This window comes from Heteronotia binoei, chromosome 20, assembly GCF_032191835.1.
Source record: "Heteronotia binoei isolate CCM8104 ecotype False Entrance Well chromosome 20, APGP_CSIRO_Hbin_v1, whole genome shotgun sequence".
Classification (NCBI taxonomy): Eukaryota; Metazoa; Chordata; class Lepidosauria; order Squamata; family Gekkonidae; genus Heteronotia; species Heteronotia binoei.
In genome coordinates, this window is record NC_083242.1 from 25,150,770 (window position 1) to 25,156,769 (window position 6,000).

General features: G+C 44.4%; 1 protein-coding gene across 1 annotated transcript in view; it reads right to left on the bottom strand.

The window, feature by feature from the left end:
• KCNJ12 (potassium inwardly rectifying channel subfamily J member 12) overlaps positions 1–4,282 on the bottom strand; it is a 96,421-nt gene extending 92,139 nt beyond the window's left edge. Inside the window, exon 1 of the mRNA XM_060260941.1 lies at positions 4,228–4,282. The gene's annotated coding sequence lies outside the window, so the exon portion shown is untranslated. The remainder of the gene's footprint in view (positions 1–4,227) is intronic.
• Between the last annotated feature and the right edge of the window lie 1,718 nt (positions 4,283–6,000).

Here is a 6,000-nt window from a genome sequence, read left to right on the forward strand (position 1 = left end):
AGTTACAAGAGATTTCCAGATGACAGGGAACAGTTCCTTTGGAGAAAACAGCAGCCTTGGAGGGCAAATTCTATGGTACATGTTATAAAGTGGGTTCAGTCAGCTCTTTGTAAACAAGAACACATTTATTGAGAAGCAGTCATCAACTACAAACTGGCAGTGAATGAATATATATAGTTAGAACATAGAAAACCACAACCCCTCAGGCAGACACTCACCAACCCCACTGCGCCCTCTAGGATCCTTCATTTGCATTTCCCTCTGAAATGCCTCACTTCCTGATTGGCTGATTCTACCCAATCAGAATGTAGGCATCAGGATCCTGGTTTGCAATGGACATTTGCTTCAAGCTTAAGTCATTATATTAAACTTAGTACATAACAGTGTATCATAGATCCTAGAATGAAATCACTACCCAAATTGTCCCCTCATCCACAGATACCACTCTCAAATCCCCAGGATTTGGCAACTCCAGATTGGTCCCTTCAAGCCCTGCTTGGTTTTGCTTCTCAAAATGCACTTTTTCCACACAGTTTTATTAGAATTTTAAATGGGACAAATGAGGGGAGGAGACAGTGTTATAGGGAGGGTACCAAAATTTACTCCAGTAACACACAAGGCAATAGGAGTGGCATTCTCTGATCCCACCAGCCAATAGGAGCTGTGGGCTGGGAGACAGGTGATGAACTAGTTGAAAGAGGTTAAATAAGATGAAAATCTAGTGGCACCTTCAAGATTTCTTTCGATATATTTATTCAATAATATTTATTTCAAAACATTTATTTCAATAGATAGGGTTACCATATTTTGAAAAGCAAAAAAAAAAAAAGGACATATTTCCTGGTTGACTATTTCAAACTACTGATCACTATGACAAATCTCATTCTAAATGCCCCTACTATTTAAGCTGTGATAATTGCTACTAACTAGGAATATTCCTAGCAGCCCCGTCGCGCAGAGTGGTAAAGCTGCAGTATTGCAGTCCAAGCTCTTTGCTCACAACCTGAGTTCGATCCCGGCAGAAGCTGGGTTCAGGTAGCCAGCTCAAGGTTGACTCAGCCTTCCATCCTTCCAAGGTTGGTAAAATGAGGACCCAGCTTGCTGGGGGGAAAGTGTAGATGACCGGGGAAGGCAATGGCAAACCACCCCGTAAAAAGTCTGCTGTGAAAACACAGTGATGCAACCACCCCAGAGTCAGAAACGACTGGTGTTTGCACTGGTGTTCACCCTTTTAGGAATATTCCTACCCTTCCTTGTTTTCAAACAGCAACAATCTTAATTAATTTATTTAGGCAAAATAATAGATAGGCACCAAAAAAAGAAGACATGTCCTCTAAAAAGGACATCTGGGGTGATGATAAGCATTTTGGGGGAGATGGAAAGTGTCTCAAATCCACATGCTCCCTTGCAAGCTGTCCCCATCCTGTCCCTGGGGCGATATGGGTGTGTTCAGATGGCTGTTGTGCACCATTCCCATCACACTTTCCCCTCATACATTTTCAGTAGTCATGCGCATGCGGAAGTGGTAGCTTTTTGAGTTGCACTGCGGAGGCCGGAGGACGGGGTGAGTACGGGACAAGGACGGGCAGCAGATGTTTGTGTGTGGAAGGATTTTTTGGGTCATTTCAGAGCCGTCTCTGAGTTGGCCCAAAGTGCCAGTCTGTAATCACCTCTAGTAACCCTAAACAGGAGCTTTTTGTGGGTGACAACAACCATCCTGCTCAGAGGAAGTTAGTCAGTGGATAGTTTGCAGCTGGGAATGGGAGAGAAGGGCTGCTTTTTACACAGAGGGTGAATTAAAGATATCAGGTCTTGGGGTTATGTTTCCCTGTCTGGAAAAATGACTACAAAAACGCATTTTGATATTAACGATGTGAAGTTAACTCTGAACAGAGCACTTCGCCTGCCTGAGAGGATTTTTGCACCCTCTTAGGCACAGGGTGTATAACACCTAACATCATTCCCCTTTGGGTTAACTGTTATATTTACCTCAGTGGTATGTTTCTTTCTCAGTAAACTTTGTTATACTTTTGTAAAAGAAAAAAAATTCCTCCACTTTTTTATGAAAAAAGAAGAGCAAACTAGCTTGCTCATGTCAGTTTACCTCAGTATCTGTCAGATAGCTTCAGGTGGGTAGTTGTCATGTTGGTCTGAAGCGACAGAACAAAGTTTCAGTCTGGTGGCACCTTTAAGACCCACAAAGTTAAATTCTGGGTATAAGCTTTGGTGTGCATACATACCCTTAGAGATACCAGGAATCAAACCAGGAACTGTCTCCATGTAAAGAACATATGGAAGCTTATACCCACAATTAAACTTTGTTGGTCTTAAATGTGCTACTGGACTCAAAACTTCACATACCATGCAGTGGGTTAGGTTGTACATTGTTACAGGGGAAATTCTTCAGTACGGTGTCTAGCCCCCTGAAAACAGATGTGTTTCCCTTTAAAATTCTTATAATGAAATGCGGAGCCCAGTTTCAGTTAGCTAAATGGGATCTGAAATCTCCTCACTGTATAGCCCTTATGCTATATTTATTTTTTGGCCTCAAGTGGCAGGTGATTTCTGTGTTTTCAAGCCAAGAGACATTCAGAGGTGTTTTGCTATTGCCTGCCTCTGTGTAGCAGCCCTGGTTCTTGGTCATCTCCCATTCCAGGTAGTATTTATTAGTTATTCAATTCATTCATACCTTGCCTTTCTTCCCAATGGGGACTTCAGAAGAAGCTCCAGTCCTTCTCCCTTCCTGTTTTATCCTCACTGCAACCCTTTGAGGTAGGTTAGGCTGACCGAGTATGATTGGCCCATGGTTCCATGACATGAGTGAGGATTCAAACCTGGATCTTCCAGATACTAGTCTGACCCTCTTAACTACAACACCACACAGGCTCTAACCAGCAGGGCTGACTCTGCTTAGCTTCTGAGATCTGAAGATGGGGTGAGTTTGGTAGGGAGATATGCATGCATATAATTCGCCTTTTATACGCAAAATGAAATTGGAGGGGGGCTGGTTTTGATCACATCTGTTTTCACCCTTAGCTACAGATGCCAGAAACCAAACCAGGAACTTGAACCAACATCACCCTTCCCCAAATAGTACTAAAAATGAGAGAAAAGATAAAAAAGATGGATGAGAGAAGCAGACAGGCTGAGAAAGCCCTTGAGTGGAAAACTGTGTGCAGACCCTTAAAGAGGGAGATTCTGTTCAGACTTCTTGTGCTTTTCTGGAGAAGCACTCTTTTTTAAAAAAAACAAAAAAACCATGGCAATAAGGGGACTTCTTTTAAACTGGAAGTTCCTTTTAGAAGCAATGAGACACTCTGTCTGTAGGCCTCATGGGAGTAGAAAGCCCATGAGTCATATCCAGGAGCCTGCTGGGTCCTTTTACAGCCGGAACTGGCATGGTGATATTGATAGGGGCAATTAGAACCACCTAGTTGGGGGATCGGATGTTCCTCTAAAAAGAGCTCCGGAAGGCAAGTTATGGTGGGCTTTGCCTCTCCCAGAGGTCATCAGGTACAGGGAGCATCCAGATTTTTCAACCTGAATTTTAAAGGGTTCTTTCTTGGCTCGTGTTACCTCCTGTAACTTTCCCACGACAGTCAGTTTTCCTAAAGTTAATGAGGTTCCAGAATCATTTTTAGTTAAGGTTACCAGGTCCCCCCTGGCCTGGTAATCTCTGTAGTCTGGAGATGAACTATAATTCTGGGGGATCCCCAAGTCTCACCTGGAGGCTGGCATCCCTATTTCTAGTGCCACTTTGGGCATACGCTGCTCCTTTAGAAATCAAATAGATCCAGGTGGGTAGCCATATTGCTCTGAAGCAATAGAACAAAGTTAAGAGTCCAGAGGCACCTTTAAGACAAACAATACCTTGAATAATACCAATAATAATAGCAAAGACCAACATTTTGTCTTAAAGGTGCCACTGGACTTTGGCGTTCTTTAGAAATCAAAGTTTGCTAAAACAGCTTCCATGACAACAACCACGATACAAGACTTTAGCCAGACTCCAGATTTCCTGTTGAAAGGTGTGAGGAGGCACATTTGACCTGACCTATCAACATCAATTATAGGTTTATCATATATTACAAAAAAAATTACCCCCCCCTTCAGTAAACATAATCACCAACTTTATGCAAGAAGCTGAAAACCTGGATAGATTTTACCTCTTATATTCTTACACCACCTTCACCTTTGCCATAATAGGACATGATATGAATGACCTACCTTACAGGGTTGTCATATGACTCACTGAAGTTAAAAAATATGCAGTGTCTTCACTGAAACAAAAATGACATACAAATGCTTATTATGTGGTGGCTCAGGTTCAACAGGAGCTCACAGGAGAACAGCTCCTGAACCTTTCTGAAGGTTCCCCCTCTTCCTCACCACCTACCTTGTCCATTGAATAGTAGGTGCAGCTGCATAGCAATCCCTGGATTAAGAGAGCAGCCAGCCAACCAGCCACCAGCTTTGCCACACCCCCAGCAGCACTCATTAGCCCCTGGAGAAGCCTATGCCACTCTTCCTCCACTTCTTATGTGATTCTGGGCGGTGGGTGGCTTGCTAGCCTTTTGACTGGGAGGAGGGGTGGCGGCCAAGGAGAACCGCAGGTGAGCAAGGCCTGCTTGGGCTGGCTGGCTGGATCTCTAGCTAGCCTAAGCAGGCCTTGCTTGTCCGGGGCCCTCCTTTTTTAGGGGAGGGATGGTGGCTCAGTGGTAGAGCATCTGGAAGAAGAAGAAGAAGAAGAAGAAGAAGAAGAAGAAGAAGAAGAAGAAGAAGAAGAAGAAGATATTGGATTTATATCCCGCCCTCCACTCCGAAGAGTCTCAGAGCGGCTCACAATCTCCTTTACCTTCCTCCCCCACAACAGACACCCTGTGAGGTGGGTGGGGCTGGAGAGGGCTCTCACAGCAGCTGCCCTTTCAAGACAACCTCTGCCAGAGCTATGGCTGACCCAAGGCCATGCTAGCAGGTGCAAGTGGAGGAGTGCGGAATCAAACCCGGTTCTTCCAGATAAGAGTCCGCACACTTAACCACTACACCAAACTGGCTCTCCACACCAAACTGGCTCTTGGGAAGCAGAAGGTCCCAGGTTCAATCCCTGGCATCTCCAAAAAAAGGGTCCAGGCAAATAGGTGTGAAAAGCCTCAGCTTGAGACCCTGGAGAGCCGCTGCCAGTCTGAGAAGACAATACTGACTGATGGACCAAAGGTCTGATTCAGTATAAGGCAGCTTCATATGTTCATATATAAGCTGTTCTTACATCGAGTTGCTTTTGACTGGGGGGAGCATATGCTAATGAGTTATGCTAATGAGCTCCACCACCTATTTTTCTAGAAAAAAAGCCCTGGTGTTCCATTGCACATTTATTGTGCAATGGGACACTGCCCCTTCCCCCCCTGCCTTGGGTATCTGTTTGTGTTGGTTTAGTCTTATGGGGTGGAGTCAGTACTCCTTAGTTCTATTCGTTAAAATGTAGACTGCATGAGGTCTTCTGTTCCGAAACCAGTCACTCCCATCCCTGTATCTTCTTGCTAATAAAGGGATGTTGTTTGGAACGCACCTGTCTGTGCTGTGCGAACCTATGAGCAGGCTCCGAAAGAGTACCCAGGATTGCAAGAAAAAGGAAATGTCACATGAACTACTAGACATTTATTCAGTATGGAAAGGTTAGTTACAACAGCTCACTAAATTATTTATCAGTTGGACTGTATTGCATATGGTATAGAGTTGCCAACCTCCAGACGAGACCTAGAAATCTCCCAGAGTTACAGCGGATCTCCAGGCTACAGAGATCTGTGCCTCTGGAGAAAATAACTGCTTTGGAGGGTGGGCTCTATGGAATTATACCCCGCTGACGTCTCTACACTCCCCAATCCCCAGAGTTCTAACTCCACCCCCAAATCTCCCAAGAATTTCCCAATGTGCAGTTGGCAACATATGAACATATGAAGCTGCCTTATACTGAATCAGACCCTCGGTCCATCAAAGTCAGTA